The sequence below is a fragment of the Heterocephalus glaber genome, unplaced genomic scaffold, assembly GCF_053883595.1.
Source record: "Heterocephalus glaber isolate CG9 unplaced genomic scaffold, H.glaber_assembly_v1.0 deba00001472, whole genome shotgun sequence".
In the NCBI taxonomy this organism is placed as follows: Eukaryota; Metazoa; Chordata; class Mammalia; order Rodentia; family Bathyergidae; genus Heterocephalus; species Heterocephalus glaber.
The window spans coordinates 39,039,331-39,059,573 of NW_028258315.1; the positions used below are offsets into that span (position 1 = coordinate 39,039,331).

The 20,243-nt window shown below is 37.4% G+C and overlaps 1 protein-coding gene across 5 annotated transcripts in view; it reads right to left on the reverse strand.

Annotated features, from left to right (window-relative positions):
• The window catches only part of Celf2 (CUGBP Elav-like family member 2), an 830,356-nt gene that overhangs the window by 622,306 nt on the left and 187,807 nt on the right, over positions 1-20,243 (reverse strand). The gene's annotated exons all lie outside the window — the stretch shown is intronic.

The window sequence follows — 20,243 nt, forward strand, 5'->3', positions numbered from 1 at the left end:
AGAGTGAAGTTATGTGGAATAGTTGGGATTAATTTTGTGTTATTTGCTCTTCCAAATTGCTCATTGACCTAATATACAGGCAGAAGTGAAATTTCATTGGAAGAGAACTTTCTTAGTCTTCATCAGAGCAAAGTGATATGGCTGCATTAATGATTTCTGATTTCTACCACATTTGTACAAATAAGATTTTGCTAGACTTGGTCTAAATTACCGTGGGGTTATTGATACTTTATAGATACCTTTATTTTATTCATATTAACTAGGGAAAGAAGAAAATTGGTGGCCCTCTCTTGCCACAGAAGTTCTATCTCGGGACTTATTGTTAGGAATATTATGAGAATGATCTTAGTCTCTTTTATTTACATCGTAAACTTAGAATACTAGTCAGCTGTTCTGGTCAAATGTTTATTGATGTTTATTCACCACATATAACAGTTTCACTTTTTTAGTGAAGCCATAATACTAGGTTTTAAAATGTGTTAGATGAGTTACAGTTCACTTTTCTGAGTGTCAGTGTTGTTAGATTGAATTACGAGTAATAAGAATATCCTATTATAAGTGGGAAATCAAAAGTCAATTCTAGAACTGTTGAATCCACTGTCCCAAGTCAGGAGTTGGCCAAGTGTGGCCCATGGGCTCCAGATAGCTTGCTTTCTGTTTTAGTATGACTCATGAACTAGGAATGATTTTTTACCTTTTTAAGTGGTTGAAAAAAATTAAGAAGTTTTTGTTATGTAAAAAATTATATGAAATTCAATTTTAGTGTCCATAAAATATTTTTGGAGTATAGCTATGCATATACATCTTTGTGTACATATTATTTGTAACTGTTTTCATGCTACATTGAGAGATGAGTAGTCAGAATGGAAAGGGTACAGACTGGCCACTTGGCCACTTAAGAAATTCACTGATTCCTAGCCTAGGTTGTAACTGATTTCCTCTCTTTTGGGTATATGGAGAGTTAATATAAAGAGCTCCTAAATATTGAGGATGACTGAAAAGTTTGTGTTAGCTTTTCAGTCACTAAAGTAAGAATGATTGTGTTATGTTCTGGGTCATACAGGTCACTTACAGCAGACCATGAGGGGTATACTTCTGCCAAATGGAATCTTTGGCTATCAGCACTGGAAGTTCTAGGCTGGCTTCACTGATATACTATAGATGTTTAGCATATCTATTTTTTTCTGATAAGACCTCAAGACTATCTTTGATATTTAATAAGCATATATAGAACATTGAATCTATATAGAGTAAATCAAAACAAAACTTCAAAAAATCAGAACTCATTATGTATTTACATAAATGGGTAGTTAGCAAATCCACTTTTCTTCTGGTAAAAGGACTTTGAGACTCTGCTTAATATTTTTGAGTATATGTAAAACATTAAATGAACATAGATTAAGCAAAAACTCTTAAAAGAAGCAAAACAATATTTAAGTATACATATAACTACATGAAGTTCAAAAGTTTACATATCTATATGAAGTATACTTATAATACTTAAGCATTTATATAAAGTTCAAGAATAGATTCAACCCATCTATATTTTTTAAAGATATAAACATATAAATATACATATTCATATATGTTCAGTGAAAGATTAACCTTTCCTGAAGATAGGTCTTGCTTTTGCCCTTAGCTCCTGGGAGGCAATTTCTAAACCCTTGGAATAACCTTTTTGGTTTGAGGGTCACTGTTTACCTGGGGCCCTTGGATGATACCATATAGTTTATCATAACAATGTGATTTATTGTGTGGGTTTAGGACCATGCATTATCAGCTCGACTTCTGCAAGACTGGAGGCAAAGGTCAGCCATGTAGATGGTCAACCACGTTTCTGTAACAGCCTCAATAAAACCTCTGGAGACCAAGGCTTGGGGGGCTTCTATGAATGGCAATGCTGCAAATATATTATCCCACATTGTGGGAGAGGAAAGCTCTGTTCACAGAAGTCTATTGGGAGAGAATCACTAAAATCCCTGCACTTAGAACTGTCCTGGATCCTGCTCCATGTTCCTCTTCCCTTGGCTGGTTTTAATCTGACGCTTTCATTGTGATAAATCGTAACTGTGAACATAATAGTTTTCCTGAGCTGTGAATTGTAGCAAATTATTGGATCTGAGGGTGGCCTTAGAGAGAACTTGTGATGGGCATCAGAAATGAGGGTGGCCTTGAACACTGAAGTCTATGTACATGCTTTTGATTTGTATATACACACATACATACACACATTACAAAAGTCATGCTAGCTCTGTGTGTGTGTGTGCATATTTGTGATGACGTGGATTCTAGAATGCTAACAACAATATTATATTTCTTGGTCTGGTGGTGGTTAAAAGAGTATTATTTTTTAAAAACCATATATCTATATATCTGTCTTACATATACTTCTATATTTATAATATCCCAGTATTAAAAAAGAAGAAAAACTCCTTGTTGAGCAATTTGTTATAAACACAAACACACAGAGTTCAAGTCCAGCAACTAAAGGATTCAGCTACACAAAAGATTACCATTCTGTCATTAGTCATCTTTATTTTTTTTAAGGGCTATTGCCTATTTTTCATGAAGAAAGCAGTCACTAAGATCCATTCAATTTGTAGATGTTCCCTCTTGCTCCCACCTCCAACCATGCTCTTGGTGAGTGAGTATAGGTACCATTTTATAATCAAGTATTATTTTCGCTGTTTACAACAATTTGCTTAAGGGGGGAAGGGGATCAAACAAAACTTCTTCCGAGATTCCTTTATTTTAGTTTAGTTGTTCAAAGATCATAATCTCAATTCTCATGATCATAAGAGTGAATATTGCTTTTGCTTTGGTTTACTTGCTATTTTCTGGAGTCTTAGAACTTTTGTCCCACTGCTTACCTATGTGTCTTGGAAAGGAATATGTGATTTATCTTGTTCTCAGTTCATTATAGCAGTATGAACCATGCCTGGATAAACTGAATAGAATAACTTTAAAATCCCAGCCATCCAATAGAGCCAGATATGATGCTAACTGTGAGCTGTCACTTATTCTGTGGACAGGAATGGGGAATTCTCATTTCAGTACCTAGCCCAGTTCTGGGTAGAATGTGTGCTTAAGTAAATTGTTTTTAGCTGATCAGTCACAAGGAGGCTTCAGACCTATATCACAAGTCAGTCTCTTGTACCCACAAAGATGCATTCAAGCCCAGCTCCTGGCCTTTTGCTGTCATTGCAGGTGTTCATGGCACATGGAATGCTGTCACATACAAAGATCACTATCATCTTCCATATGGAGAAGAATAGCTGAAAAATAACACATGATTCTTCATAGCCAGATAATTGACTGTAGCAGTAGCCAATGATTAGTGCCTGAAAAACCTGATCATGGTCTGAAAATATAGATGCTGTAATTTTGGGCAATTTAAAATATTTATTTAACTTCTTAAGGTATCAGGTATAATTTGATGATCTTTAAAAAAATCCTAAAAATCAACTCAGTTTGGAAGTAATTTTTGCTAGATGTTAATAACCATGTATATTTCCTATAAAATAGCATGGTGAGCAATAATGGGAAAAAGATTATAAAGGTGACTGATAACTAAGTAGAATAGTCAAAGTATGCCAAAGAAGCAGTATAAACCTGCATTTGTGATCTACGCAGATAGACAGATACATATAGACTGAAGATAGTAACTTAATAGGTCTTATTATCAACTAACTGTCTTTTAAGTTACCAGATAGATTGTCACAAGTCAATTCCTGGCAACTGGATTACCCAGCTTTATCTGATTTCATTGTTCATATGGCCCCCAAAATAATCAGGCTATTGTCATTGATTAGCAGCTTCTGGCTAACTGAGTAACTCAATCACATGGACCCTGTGGCAACCTGTTCCATTGCTTAACAGATAACAGATAGGATTCCCCCAAAGCCAAAGTCAGCCATATTAGAACTGGTTCAAACACTATGTCCCCAGTGCAGAACGCTAACCACTGGATGGCACTACCGCATGTTGTTTCAGGCAGTTTGGTCGCAGTGATGGAGGTTCTCAAACCTTGTGTGTTAATGGACATCCAATAGTCTTTGTAGAAACTGCTTTCCAGGTCCTATTCCAGAGGTGCTGCTTCAGTGCTCTGTGTTGGGGACCCAGGGATATACATTTCAATAAGTAGCCAAGTGATGCTGGCCCTCAGAGAAACACAAACCTTCCTCTTAACCCATTAGTCCAAACCTAAACAGTCAGAACTCCTTCCAGGCTTCTAGAGTGACAGCTGGTTTCTACTATCACCATATGATTCATGTGCTCGTGTCAGGATCTTTCAGCAGCCACATATTTTATGACGCGGTGAAAATGGTTGCAGCCAATGGCCCTGTATACAAGCTGTAAGACTCGTTTGGCCAGTGCATACTTGGTTTCTGTGTAATTCTGAAGATGTAAATGATGTGACTCTCAAAAGGATTTTATTAACATCATGTAATTGTATACTTCTGTGTCTTCAGTAGAATAATCTTTGGCAGATTTTTTCCCTAGGCCATATATTGCTATAACCATCATTACCTTACAGCTGTCAAATAAAACCATGAACAGCTGGGCTGAACTGGTCTGCACTTAAAAAAAAACTACATTAAAAGACTATTATTAATAAATGGAGGCAATTAAAGGTTAAATATTTAGCTCATCTAGCCCTTAGCATAATGATTGATTATAAAGATGGGTTCAATTTAATTGCCCATATTTAACATTGGTATTTTTAGTTATTAAAAGTCTAACAGTACCTCTTGTTTCCAGTTTTACATGTAAGAAGCTTAAAAGTCACCACTGCAACCTAACAAATGAAGAGCAGAGCACAATGACAAATCAACAATGCATCTTAGATCATCAGAGAGGGGAGGTTGTAGGAGGATCCATCTGCTTCCCTCCATGTTGGAGAGACATCGTAGGAAGACACAAAGAACAACCTCAATCTGGAGCAGAAAGCACCATGGGAGGCACAATTGGAGCAGAAAAATAGGAACTGTAACTGATGAACTGTTGGAAGCTCAGTGTGGACAAATCTGAGAATTATGAACTCTAGAGGGACCAAGTCACAGGAATTCTCCTACATTTTTGTGAATTTTTACCTCTGGGAATTTAATCAAATTCTCACTGTAAATATTTGGGGAAAATCCTCTAGTATTTTTCCAGGAATGATGGGAAAAGAAGCCATTGAGAAATGTGCTAGAGAACTCTGTTTTCTTAGCAGTCTGCTCTCAGGAGAAACTAGTTAACCAGAGCCTAGTGTGTTGGAGTTGTAGCAGAACCCAGCTGAGTTGGAGGGGTGGGTATTGAACTTGAGGCATCTTTAGCCTTCTACTTGGGACAGGGGCATACTTAATTACAGCCCACTTTTGTCATCTTGTCTCATATAAAGGGGGAGAGAAAACCTGGAAAGTTCAGGGTTCAGGGTCATAGTCTCTCTGGAAGACTGAGATCTAGTTATAAGACCATAAAATGCCTCCCCTCCCTCCACACCCTTACCACCACATTGCTAAAGGCCTCTTGACAGCAGTTCTTTTTACTCAGTACACTGTGTACCATTAAACATTTACAAGACAAACTAAAAGGCTAAAGCACAGTTTGAAGAGACAGAACCAGACATGGTGGGAAGTTGGAACTATCAGAGAATTTAAAAATAACTATAATCAATATGCTGAGAGCTTCAATGGATAAAGTAAACAGCATGCAAGAATGGATGGGCAATATAAGAAGAGAGATGGAAGTTCTAAGAAGAATCAGAAAGAGATGCCAGAGATCAAAATAACTGTAACAGAAACCAAGATGCTTTTGATGGGCTAATTAATAGACTGGACAGAGGTGAGGAAAGAATCTCTAAATTTGAAGACAGTACAACAGAAACCTTCAAAATTAAAAGCAAAGAAAACAAAGACTCAAAAAGCCAGAACAGAACATTCAGGTGCTGTGGGATAACTGCAAAATGTATAAAATGTGGAATACTAGGAGGAGAAAGAGCGAATGAACAGAAGAAATATTTCAAGTAATAATGACTGAGGATTTCTCCAAATAAATGTCAGACACCAATCCACAGGTTCAGGAAGCTTAGAGAATACCAAGCAGTATAAATGTCAAAAGATCTACACCTTCGTATACCATTTTCAAACTACAGAAAATCAAAGATAAAGACAAAATTTTGGAAGAAGCTAGAAGAATAAAGACAGCTTCTCTAAGAGGAATACAGGTAAGATATACATGGACTTCTCCTTGGAAACCATGAGAGCAAGTAGAGAGTGGAGTGGGTGTTCTTTCTTTTCTTTTTCTTTTTCTTTTTCTTTTTTTTGGTACTGGGGATTGAACTCGGGTCCTTGTGCTTTCAAGGCAGGTGGCAGAACCACTGAGCTAAATCCCCGGCCCAGAATGTTCAGAGGAAAATAAAACAACAGCAAAAACAAACACACAAACAAGAAAACTTCATCTTACCAAACTAGAATTCTGTACCTTGTGAAGTTATTAGTTGTCCTTCAAAAGTGAAGGAAAAATAAAGATAAACACTGAGGGGCTCTGTTGTCAGAAGAACTGTCTTGCAAGGAATATGTAAAAATGTTTTAGAAAGAAGGAAAATAATACTGTATAAGTCAGAATTCAAATATACATAAATAAAGGAAGAGTACCAAAAAAAGTCATCAAATGAAGGGAAAAAACTTTTTTCTTATTCTTGAACTAGCAGGTAATAGTTATTTTCAAAATAATAACAATGATATATTTGATTATGTATGAGTATATATATGTATATATATGCAATAATAATAGTGAACTACTCCCAAATTTTGTAAAGACTTCTTAAAACTCAACAATAAGAAAAAAAGCCCTGATTTAAAAATAAGCCAAAGACCTTAAAAGACACCCTCATCACAGAAAATGACACACTGACAAATAAACATACAAAAAGATGTTCCATACCATTGTATCATAAGGGAAATATAACTTAGGTCCACAATGAGCTACCATTACACATCTATTTGAATGGCCCACATCCAGCACCCTGGCAACACAACATGCTGATAAGAAGGTGGAGGAACAGGTATTTTCACTCACTGCCCGTGGGAATGCAAGGTAGCATAGGTATCTTGGGAGAAGTTTGATTATTTCTTACAAAACTAAACATACTCTTATAATACAATCAATCTACTTGTTGTGCTTCTTAGTATTTAGCCAAACTTGAAAATTTATGTCCATAGGACCTCCCTCCCCCACATATTTCTGGTATTTATGTTTACAATTACCCAAACTTGGAAGCAACCAAGATACTCTTCAGATGAATGGATAAACTGTATCCAGACAATGGGATATTATTATTCAGCACTAAACAGAAATAAATTGCAAGCTGTGAAAAGACATGGAGAAAAACTTAAATACAGATTATTAAGTGAAAGAAGACCACCTGAAATGACTACACATTGTGTAATTCAAACTATATAACATTCTGGTAAAGGCAAAAACTGTGGCGATAGTAAAATTTAGTGATTGCTAAGGGTTAGGAGGAAAGGAGAAATGAATGAGTACAGTACAGAAGATTTCTGGAGCAGTGATAGTTCTCTGTATGAAGCTCTAATGGTGAAAACATGTCATTATATGTGTGCTAAAACCTACAGAATGTGTGGTACCAAAATGAACCCTAATGTGCACTATGGGCTGTAGATGACCATGATGTGTCAGCATAAGTTCCTCAGTTGTAACAGACGTCCGCCTCAGGTTGGGATCTTGGTAATGAGGGAGGCTATACCTATGTGAGGGAAGAGGTAAATGGGGTATCTCTGTAGCTTCCTATCAATTTTCCTGTGACCCTACAGTTGATGTAAGAAGGAAAGTCTTTTTAAAGTCTAATGGTTAGACTATTAACTATTAACAACCTATTCTATTCTTTGTCAATTTTTAAGCATAATTTTGTTCATTGGGTAAGTGCCCTGTCTCCTCTAATGGTAACAGTTGGCCTAGACAATCAGTCTGAGTGTTATTTCTCTCACTGGAAGCTCAATTGGAATCAAAAGTCAGTTCAATTCAATTCAGTAAATAAATGTTGAAGATATGTTTAAAGCATCTCTCAGGTTCATGCTCTGCCTGCAAGAGGCATAAAATCTTACAAGAATAACAATAATACCATGCAAGAATGTGAGATCTCTCAGAGGAGATCAGATTAAATTCCACAGGGTTTGTAGGGAAAGAAAATAGGATCTTGTGAATATAAACAAGGATGTCATGAAAAAGGTGGCAAAAATAATCCAGTTGAAGTGGTCTGTAGCTTGTATTTTGGGAGTGACAGCAGATGATAGGCCTGCAGGCTTTTATCCTCATGCATTTGGGTCCCAGCTCCCAGGGAGCCATGGATAAGTGTAAATTAGGATCAAACTTTCTTATCCTCTTTAGAAAGACTATGACATGAGTAGTTTGCAAATAAAATAACACCATTGGGGTTTTGACATTGCAATCTGGTGGAAGCTAGGCAGATGATGTTCTGTTCCCCAGCTTTGTAAAGTCACTTGCTGTCTGTCTCAATTCCTCTACCTGCACAACATAACATGTAGGATTCCTCCTTGGCTCGAACATTAGTATAAGAAAAAAACATTTTATTAGGACTTTACTCTTTATAAAATAGCAGCCCTTATATTACCTCTTTGATTTATATAACCAACTTTTTGGGTATTTTGGGCTAACATTTTAATCTCTATTTTATAGGTAAAGAAACCAAAGCTCAGAAAAGTAAATCACCCAAGACCACACTACTTTCATCAAGAAAGCCACCATTCAAATCCACTTCTACTGCTTCCAAGTTACTATCATGCCTGTCTTCACCATGACAAATTAATTACAGTGGATAGAAATATTTTATAATAGAGGCAAAGTTAAAACTCTCTTAATTAGAACCTAATTAACAGGTATATCCAAGTAGCTAGGTTTTTCTTTTACATGTAACTTTTAAGAAAAATAAACACCAAAGCATAAAAAATAAAAGCAGGCTGGGGATTTAGCTCAGTGGTTCCGCTGCCTGCCTCGCAAGTGCAAGGACCTGAGTTTGATTCCCGGTATCAAAAAAATAAAATAAAATAAAAGCAAAGAATGGAAAAATAACCACAAACAAAATTTAGTATCAGCCACAGTAAAATAGGAACAGTTGGGTCAACCAGATATTAAGTGTTTTTGGTGTGATGTAGCAGAAAACCCTTATGCTGTATTTAGTCAAAAGTGCTTAACACAAATCCACCAGAAATTCATGTAATGGGAAGATACTCTCCACTTCATTGGAAATAAGAGAGATAGAGGAATAAGCCAACTGGGATCATGAAGAAGCAGCCAGGCATATCTAGAAGGTGGAGCATTTTGGCATTGCTTGGGCTCTTTAGCAGACCTAGTGTAATAAATTGGGCGGGGTGGGGAGTGCAGAGAGTGGTGGAAAGGAGAGATTAAAAAGGAACCCAAGGAGAATTTGAGGTGATATCTTGATTGTGGTGGTGATTTTGTGGATGCTTACTCATGATAAAACTTGTTGAACTGTGCATTTTAAATTTGTATGGTTTATTGCACATCAGTTACACTGCTATAAATCTGTTTGTAACGTTAATGGAGAAAGAGATTCATGGAACTCTGGATATGGTTTTTCTAAATCTCTGGACCATCACAGCCTCTCCCTCTAGGCTGGTGTTTTGCCTGAATTCTCCATTTCATCCTTTCAAACACCCGAGGAAACTAAGGGACTGGCAGCTCTGCTTTTTTGAATCTGTGCCTCGTTGGGGTATATAATTTAAGCAATTAATTTATTCAAAAGATTAAGCTAGTGGAAAGGGTGGGCAAAGAATCACTGCTTTCATTTTAAGGGTAAAAAGCTAAAATGCACTGCCATTCTGAGATGCTCACAATAATCCTGGCTGGAACATGGCATGGGCTATGCCCCTCAAGAGCGGAAAGGCTCGATTTTATTTCAATTCAACCTTCTTCTGATTCCAGGTTGTGCTTTTATCTTCTGTGTTCCAGCAGATTGGGGCTAATGCATGAGAATGCACAGAAGCACCTTTGAAAAATCTAATTTGCATAAGCCCACACAGGAAAGAAGTGTTTAAAAGATCCATCAATAAGTACAATATTGCTCCTGCAGATAAAAGTAAAAAGGCTCCTTGAAATTTGGATAACCCATTCGATAACTCCAGTTTACATGCTCTTTAAATTATAGGAAATATTTCAACACTGATTTATACTTGTGACCAGCCTGGCAACTAACAACTCCTATGGCCTTTTGTGAGTTAACAACATCTCCATTTCTATGTGTTAATACCTGACAGCATCTTCTCACAGTCACTGATATATATGCTTTCATTTCTTTGAAAGGAGCTGAAAAGCAGGAATGCAATTTGACTAGGTTATTTTTTTATGAACAAATGCTTGGTTAATCTTGACAACATTTACTGATAAAGGCAGTCACTAATATAGAAGGTTGGCTGCGGACATTTTCCTTACCCTCTTCCATAAACACAACAAAAAAGCGAGTGCTTTTGGGTCATAATAACCACACCTTTCATAGCTGTTGCACCAGTGGATCAGTTCACTGATTCAAATAGCATGGTACCTTTCAGCCAGACATCTTAAAACATTTTCCAATAAACAGGAACCTTTTTTTTCCCCATTAACTTTATTGGTACATTTTAGGTATAAAATAGTTACATTCATCATTGGGTGCTTGTACCTTTACATAATCTCTCTTGGTTCTTATTTTTTCCCCATTCCCCTGCCCTCCCTTCACCCCCTCCACCCCTCCCTACTCACAAAGACTTTGTTTCCATTTTTTTCCTTTTCTCGAATTTTTCCTTTTCTCGAATTTTTCCTTTTCCCTTCTTTTCTTTCCCCTACCCCTTCCACTTCTCCTACTCTTTTAGACCTATTCTTCCTAATTCACAATATCATTTATACATGTTGATCCTTATTTACACTTTTAGTTTTTCACACCAGAGAAACTATTTGATATTTACACATGTGTGTCTTATTTATTTCACTTAAGAGTATGGCCTCCATGTGCATCCACTTAGCTATACATGTCTCTAGTTTCTCATTCTTTATGGCTGAGTAGTACTCCATTTTATTTAAAAAAAACCCCATCTTCTTTATCCAGTCTCCAGTTGATGGGCAATTGGGCTGTTTCCCAGTTTTAGCTATTGAAACTGTGCCGCTATAAATATGGGTGAGCATATATCACTGTGGTATGATTCTTTTAATTCTTTTGGGAAAATATCCAGCAGAGGGATAGCTGGGTCAAATGGGACTTCCAATCCTAGTTGTTTGAGGTATCTCCATATTGATTTCCACAGTCGTTGCACCAGTTCACACTCCCACCAACAATGAAGAAGAGTAATAGGAACTTTTTGATTGCCCAGTATGCATATTTATTTTTCCATCTATTCACCCCTCATTATGTTTCCATCAGATTTACTTTGGAGAGTCTTTGGGTTATAAATGTGTGCTATGATATGGTGTGTGTACATGTGTGTCCTTGTGTATATAAAAAGCCTCACCAAAGCAAATCCCAAACTAGGCTCATTGCTGAACTAACCTCTTTCTTGTGGGCACAAAACCTTCCTCCTCAGGTGGGAATATTAGCTGTTTCCGAGTCATGTTACTTCTGTGCTCTCCTCTTTATCTTGCTTGCTACTCCCATTACCAACTTCAGACTCATCTGTTTCTTTAACTGTGCTCAAGGGATGGAAATGCTGTGAATTGCTTGTGATCACTTTTGGGGGAGAGGATGGAGCTCCTGCTAGGTTTTGGCTGCCTGGTCCTGTGCCAGACACTGATCAATCACCTGCCTCCCTTGGGTTATTTTCTCTAGAGAGATGCAGAACCATTCACAGGGCCTGCAATTTTGAACTGATTTGACTAGTGGAATGTGATAAATGGCACACACTCAGTAGCTGCTGCTTGATTGGAAATTTTTACCTAGAACAGGGAAAGGTTAAACTGTAAGTGGGGTGTGTGTAGGGGACTGAATGGAAAGAGTGAAATTGGCATTTTCAGGTTGAGTAGATTTGGAAACTAGTAAATGAGTATGAAGGGAAGAAAAGCTGAATGCCTGGCAGCCTGGCCAAGGTTGCAACAGAGCCAACCCATGGATTTTCTTCTTGAAAGCAAGGAGAAAGAGGAAGCCTACTGAGAGCCCAGACTATTAGCATCACCTGGCCCTGGCAGGGTGGGGAATCCCATTAGAGGCTTCATGGACCTTGGCAGCATGCCTGGACCTTCAATTGGAGATGATTGCATGGGGAAAGTTGCACAGTGGTTTTTGTAAAACACTTTTTTGTTTTTCCTTAGGATTTTATATCTTTTTCCTAAATGAGTTCCTGGTGGATTTTAACATTTAAGAATAATTTGCAGGATTTTGATGCATCAGACTCTACCTCCCCAAGAAATCTTAGATCCCAGCATTTCTTAATAAATGCCTTGCAAAATTGAATTACTTTTTATAAAAACACTAATTTGTATGCATTGAAATTGAGATTAAATAAATGAAAAGAATAATTTTTCACTATATCAGTATTAAGTTTATTTTCAACCACAAAATGAATGAATGCTCATTTTGATACTAAAATTTTAATACCTGTCAGTAAGTTTCTATATTCAGGATGGAGAATAAGCCTTCTGAGAGGGGCTTCCTTCTTATTTGGGGGGGACAAAAATTAAATAGATAATTCAAGATGTGTAGATTATCAGAAATAAAGAAATTTATTATAAATACATTTACATATATTCCAATATACTTTTATGCTTATTGTATTTGAAACTCAGAACCATTGGAAACTCAAGTTGCAGATGGTTTACTACTTCCACAAATTTATGGGTATGAGCCCTGCATTTAATTTTGAGTTCCATGATCTTTTATATGTGCAGGCATATTCTTTTGACCCTAGGAACAAATTTTGACCTTTTCAGCTCCTTTATTCACTTTGACATCAATTTTTATTCTTTATTCTTAACAGGTTTTCATTGTACTTAGTGAACAATAAAGGGGCCTTGGGGGCCAAAATAAACCTAGAAAAAATGCCCATGAATTTTAACCAAAGGAGGCAGCACTACATGATTAAAAGCTTTCAATTCTCAAAGAGCAACATGATTAATCCAGTACCACAGTGCTGAGTGGTTTCACACTGGTTTCATTTGTTGGTATTGTTATTTTCCTTGGTTATATTTGATTGGTTGGAACCATGATGATTTTAGTTCATACAGTTAGTGTGAATATTTCTCTACAATTGCAAAAATGTCTTAACTCTTTCAATAATTTCTTAAACTACTCATATTTGTCTTTGTAAGGGAAAAAATGCAAGTATAAGATAGGTCTATGGCAGTGGAGTCGCCTCAGCCACACACCTGAGGCTAGGGAGGTGAAGGGTAACAGAGCTCTCTTTGGTTTCTTGTACGTTTGGCAGAACTGAAGGCAGATCATTCAAATGGTTTCCTATCCTGGTCAGTTTCCTATCTAGATATCTTAAAAGATCCCTAGGATACCACATTCTTGCTTGATAATTCATCCCAGAGTTAAAATAAAAATGTACTTGTGTAATTTCAAGTCAGACTCTACTTGTACATAGTGTCTTTTGCTTGTTCTTTTGCAAACAGAGAAAATTCATTTTGTGGCTTCTTGGTAATATTGCTTAAAATACCCAAGAGTTACTTTGAGGCTGTTTTTTCTAGCTTTAAATACCTTTATTATTATTAATCTTTCATCATGAAGATTGTTTTGTATCAATTTATGTTTATATTTCTTTATTTATATTTTTAAAGTTGAACTCCAAACTGGCCAGAATAAAGAACGCTGCAATGAACATTTGAACTGAATAGAAGGTTCTCTTTTTGCTTCTGCTTGCATTATTATGAAGAGACAAATATTTTTGTCATCATTATATTGATGTGCCTATTATTTTTAGTTATTGAAAACCTGTCTTTAGCTCATGATCTACTAGGACCACCAAAACTGTGTTTTTGTAACTGATCTTTTGCCTTGATTTTGAAATGGTTAATAATTTTTGGATGCTAAGGATGTTAACATGCATCTGTCTTCAGTGGTTTACATTCTTACCCTAACTTGTTTTGGGAGTTCAGAGTTCTTGGAGATGAGCTCAGAAAGGTTAAATAAATCTGTTTTCAAAGTCAATTTCTCTCTCAAAATGTCACTTAACACAAAATGAATTTCTTTCATTCCAATAGGTTAACTACTGGTAGTAAACCAAAGATGACACGCTGATGAATCTATTGTACTCTAATTATATAACATGAGGCTACTGTTGAGTTAGAAATATAATAATACTCCTGTTTCATGCTGTGATTCATCTTGAGGAAAAGGAGACATACTCAGGTCCAGGGATAGGAATTTCTGTTATCAGTAATAAGTAACTGCACACAAAAAATGAGCTTTAGCATGCATTTTAATGAGTCAGCCAACTGAGGCTACATGGAAACCACATAGTTCCCATTATGAAGTGTGATTAAGAAATATAGTTATGTGTTTAATTTAAAAATATTACAATAAATGACACATTTCCATTAATTCCCTCAACATACTCTCCCTCACTTCAAACATACTTATCTCATCGTTCTTGCCACTTTCTGACACAGTTCTGGAAGTCCTCTTTTGTGTCTTTTAGTAGCACTGTGTTTTAGTAGGCTGCCTCAATGTCCTGAATTGATTCAAAATGTTTTTATGGTCATTTTGACTTTGGGAAAGAGCCAGAAATCAAGGGTCAGAGCCAATGAATAAGGTAGATGAGGACACACCTTAATGTTTTTAAAAGACAATCTTTCAGTTCGCTGGCACTTGCCAGCAGCATTTACCAAATACTTGACGACACTTTGTAAAGCCATTCATGAGAGAACACTTCAACAATTGCTTCAGAAAGAGGCAAGAATGATGGGATAAGTTTGTTTGAGGTAAGGGGGAATATTTTGAGGAGAATAAATGACAATGTGTCTTTTACTGTAATAAATTTTTAAAATTTAAACACACAGTATAGTCTTTGATCACCCCTTGTGTCCTCCAGTTCTTTTATCTGACCATTTGGTGACATGTGAGAAATAATGAACTTTTGGTATTTCTGCTTGTCTATTTCTGCCTTGGTTCTGCTGACACAGATATTCTTTGGGTCTCCATTATCACACAGGTTGAACAGCTTTAGTAGCCAAAAATCAATGTCATAATAGCTTGAGAATTGCTAAATTTAAAGCTATGAGTGTGTTCTTGAAGCTCACTGTCTTTTATCTGTGTATGAATTCCGTAGATTTTTCTTGTGTTTTTATTCTTTTGGGGAAGAGTTGTAACTTATCAGACTATTCCCCTTGAACACTCCTAAATATTAACTTGTGGCCGCTTGCCATTGAACAACCACGGGAAATAGCTGGAGATTAATAAATGCTGCTCAATTTCATGGTTGTTGTTCTCAGGCAAGCTCTTCCTTACAGTATTTTGAGTGTACACAGCAGCTGCTGCACGCTTAAAATGAAAGGCTTTTCAAGTTCACCTCTTAGCCCTGTAATATTTCAGCTAAGCCTGCCTGAGGACTTCCTCTCTTTCTTTGATGGAAATAATAAAGTGTGATGAGTTTGCAATAACAGCTCTCGTTTCCACCACCATCTTACTTCTAAGAAGTGGAACAATAGCTCCTTGTAGTGCAGTGAATAGAAGTCTCCAGAACAGTGCAGTTCAGATGGAGAAGATGGAATGGGGCTTTGTTCACACAAAGTGCAGCTGGGGTCATGGAAAGACATCTTGACATTGAGTTGCCATGGATGCATTTGATGTTGTAGTGACATTCCTCTTTTTCAGCAAGTGGTTAAATGTGCACTCCAATTAACACATCAGAAAGCAAAGCTACTGTGTCAAAAGATCACCTGATGGCTCCCAAATCTCTTGCCTATCGCTTCCTCCAACATTGTTGGTTTGGGTACAGATGTCTGTCAATTTAGGATTAAAATATCCCTCTATGACATCACTTGCTCCTGAAAGCAGGCACCTGGAAGAGGGGTTGGTTTTTCACTGTGAGATGAGCTATCTCAGGCAAATGAATACCCCTCAGGTCACAGATCAAGTTCATGTGTACATATCCACATATTACCTAGTCATTGACCTATAAGACACAGGGTGAGCTGGGCCACCACTGGGAACTGGGTCCGTACTGAAATATCTCAAGTTGTAGCCATACCATCCTCACGGCACAGGGTCACCAGCCAGAGGTTCAATGGTGGCAGCTACTGTTGGCTTTCTACTCCCTGAGAAGTCATACAAGATTTAGGGTTACCCTAAGCCTGGACAAATATTTAACTGTCTGCTGGAGCCATTGGAGGTGGGCCCTTGAGGGTGAGACTTTCCAAGTGAAGCCTGAGTACATTTCTTGGTAAGGATTGTTTCATTCTGAACACATGTAGGTAAGATGTGACATGAGGAAAATTTGTATCTCCTAATGACTGTCCTGGTATAGTGCATGCTGTTGGAGCCCCACTCAAATCCCTCTCACCAGGTGTGTGCTCCCATCAGCCAGGTGCTATGTGTTGGCTATTATGGCTCAGAGCTGCTCTACTTTTGGGTGACTTCTTGTTGGTCCTCTCAGGAACATCCTAACCCCAGATATGCCTGGGAGGTGACTTCCTACATGCAAGCCCCACTCCCTTCTTACATGCTTTCCCAAGCAAATGACTGGCTGATATTTAGGCCCACAGGCCCAGCTCTCTTACCATATTGGAGATATCCCAGATCTTTCTGTGGGATAGGACGAGGCTGGGCCGTGGCTGAAACCACTTGCTGGCTCAGCTTCTTCCCTGGTCTCCATGCCTCCCTTACCCATCAGGCTTCCTCTTGTTGCACGCCCTCATGCATCACTTTCACAAGGCTGCCTCAGCCTCTGCTTCATGGGAATGCAGCACCAGGCCCCTGGGAACTAAACTACCACTGCAATACAGAGGACAATTGTGATTATTAATATATTTGCTGAACATTCAAAAATGCAGATGCAAAAAATTCATCTGTTAAAAGTGCAGATAATGTAAGCCAGCACTTCCACTTCCAAGTATGTATCTAAGTGAAATGAAAACATCTGTCTACAAAGAGCCTTAAACAAGAATGTTCATTATAGCTTTATTCATAAAAGCCAAAATCTGGAAAATCACACCAATGCCAGTTAAAAGAAGATTGGAAATATAAACTATGATAGGTTTATAAAGCAGAATACAAATCACTAATAAAGAGAATGAAGAGATATACACAATAGTTTAGGTGAATCTTAAAAATATTATGCTGAATGAAAGAATCCAGACACCAAAGAAGTAGAAGCTATATGATCCAATTTAAATGAAAGTCTGGAATAGGCCAACTAATCCACAGTGAAGAAATTAGAACAGCAATTCCTTTAGAGGACGTGAAAATGACAGGAAAGGGGACAGGAAGAATTTCTGGGATGATGGAAATGTTCTGTCTGATTTGCATTAATCAAAAGTGATAAACACATTTAAGATCTGAGCTGCTCACTGTATGTAAATTACACTCAATTTAAAAAAGCAGATGTAAGAAACAGATCTTTTTCTGAGTTTCATTTTTTTTCTCATAAACTTGTGTTGACTGTAAGTAACTATAAGTAAATTGCTTGGTCCCAGAGATACATCAATGAAATTGGTTGGAAATTTTAGCCTCCCTATATGTCTGTTGCATAGGGGTTTCCATGTGTGTTCAATTTAGTTCAGGTTTAACTTTGTATGTGTGGGGGGAAAATAGAGACAGAGATAGAGACAGAGAGATAGATAGATAGATAACTTGAATATGAGAATTTTGACTGTCCTGTCCAGGTCATTTTAAAAACAAATGTAATATAGGTCACACTTTTTGATGACACTTTATTTGCAAAAATGTAAAAAACTCCATCAGTCATTTAGTTTATTCTATCAAACATTTGTAGCTTACTTACACTATTGCAAGAGCTGAAATAGATTATGACTATAAAGAAAAATAAGACATTGTATCAGCCTCAGTGAATGTATTAAAGGAACTGATTGTGGCTATTATAGCAACACTTGGAGGGGTGTATTAAAAGTAAGAACTGTATGGAGTCCAGTGGATGCTGAATGGGGTGGGTTGAATAAATCCAGCTGAGGATATTGGAAAAAGCTTCCTAAAGGAAGCAGTGCTTAGAACAAGACACGTGAGGCTTTAGTGACAGCATGTTTGTACTAAAAGTATGAGACTTCTGGATTGAGGCCAATATGTCCTTTGACCCAACATACACTATCCCTTTGGACAACTTGCTTGTCTGGTTTGAGTCCCTGACTGATTGTTTCTAATTTGAGGTAATATTGTTTACCTTGTAATGTTGCTATAACATCATATCTAGCTTTTTTTTTTTTTGGGTACCGGGGATCGAACTCGGGCCCTTGCACTTAAAAGGCAGGTGGCGGAACCACTGAGCTAAATCCCCGGCCATCTAGCTATTTTTATTATTATCTTGGAAAGGTGATACATTGAAACCATGCTCATGTGTTACCACTTTGCTTGATCAGATTAGGAACCCAATTTAAAAGGAAGCAATGGTTGCTGGTGAAGTTGATTTTGGGAAACAAGCACCAGGTTACCTTTTTTGCCTTTTCCAGCTTCTAGATGCTGCCTGTGTCCCTTGGCTCAGGCCCCTTCCTCCATGTCTGCAGTCAGCAGTGTGGCATCCTCCTCCTCTCTCTCTCTCTTTCTCTCTCTCTCTCTCTCTTCTCTGATTCCATTGTCCTAGCTCCCATTTTTCTTTGCTTTTGCAATCACATCCCTTTCTCTCCCTCCTGTTCCTCCCTACTATAAAGACCCTTTTGATCACATTGAAGCCACTGAGATAATCCAAGAAAATCTCCCATCACAAAATTTTTACTTAATTGCTCGTGCTGGGTCTCTTTCTAACATGTAAAATAATATATCCTAAGTTCTGGTCATTGAACGTGAACATCTTGTGGGGAGAAGGCATGATCCAACATACAACAGTATAAATATGAATTATCCTGAAGCCATTCTGGAAGACGTGAGTAGGTAAAGAGCAGGGTTATTGTGACTGAGTAGAGGAAAAGCTGGGTAGAGCAGGGAAAAATCCTTGCATGTCATTCTGGGGGAGGCGAAACCAAGGCACTGGGGTCTTCACAGGAACAAGCTGAGCTAGGTCCTTGCAGGAGTTAGTTCTGATTAGGGTAGAGGGGAGTTGAAAGGGTCAAGGAACTGGAGGTAAGGGCAGAATCTCAGAAGCCATTGCACTGGGCCAGGTAAAGTATGAGCTAGAAAGTTCACTCATTTTCCCTGGAGGGGTTTTAATGTTGCACAAGTTGGCTTTAGCCCTTAATCACCATAAGGAGAGAATAGCTTTGAAGGAAGAAAAGGGAGAGAAGGATGAGGCATAAGAGAAGCATGGATTTCTGATTTTCAGAGTTTTGACAGAATTGGTCACTGCTAAAGAAAAAGAAACTTGGCCGGGACACATCTGTAATTACTCACTTTGAAGTTCCTTTAAATATTGCAACACTGGGGCCACTGTAGACTTGGAAACATAAATATTTTATTAAAGTGCAAACAATTCACTGACTGACCTGATTGGAAGAAGATTCCCTTATTATAAGAGCAGTGACTAATTATTTGTATAGAGGGCATGATCTTTTAAAAAATATGTTCCTGTTAATGAATTGAGGAATTAGGTGTTTCAAGGAAAATGAAGAAGCATAATCCATTATAATCAAGCTTTTGAGGTCACTGAGATAAAAAGATTTGAACATTTTTACAACAGGGCTCTAGGTAGCTTATGTTTGATTTTCCTAACAATCAGAAATCAAGATAATAGTAAAGCATTCTTCTGGTGGACATTCATTCCACGAAGTAACTCACACAGTTACACAGATTGGTTTATGAGTTCAACTCTAGGTAAAATGCTACAAATGTTCCTCAAACCAAAGAGAAAGCCCTTTCATTTCACTTGAAGGTCCTGTAATTATCAAAATGACCTTGACATTTCTTCTGTATTATTCAGACAAAATGTCCACAGCCTTGGAATACACAAGTTCTAGATGATAACTATCAAAACTCTATGAACAGCAAATTCCATCATGTCAGTTAAAATGTTAAATACATGATTTACAAGGAAGCAAAAATCTGTATAGAGTGTAATCTAGATTTATCTTAATAAAAATAAGCATCTTGCTGGGTGTGGTGGTGCACTCAGAAGGCTGTAATCCTAGCACTTGGGAGG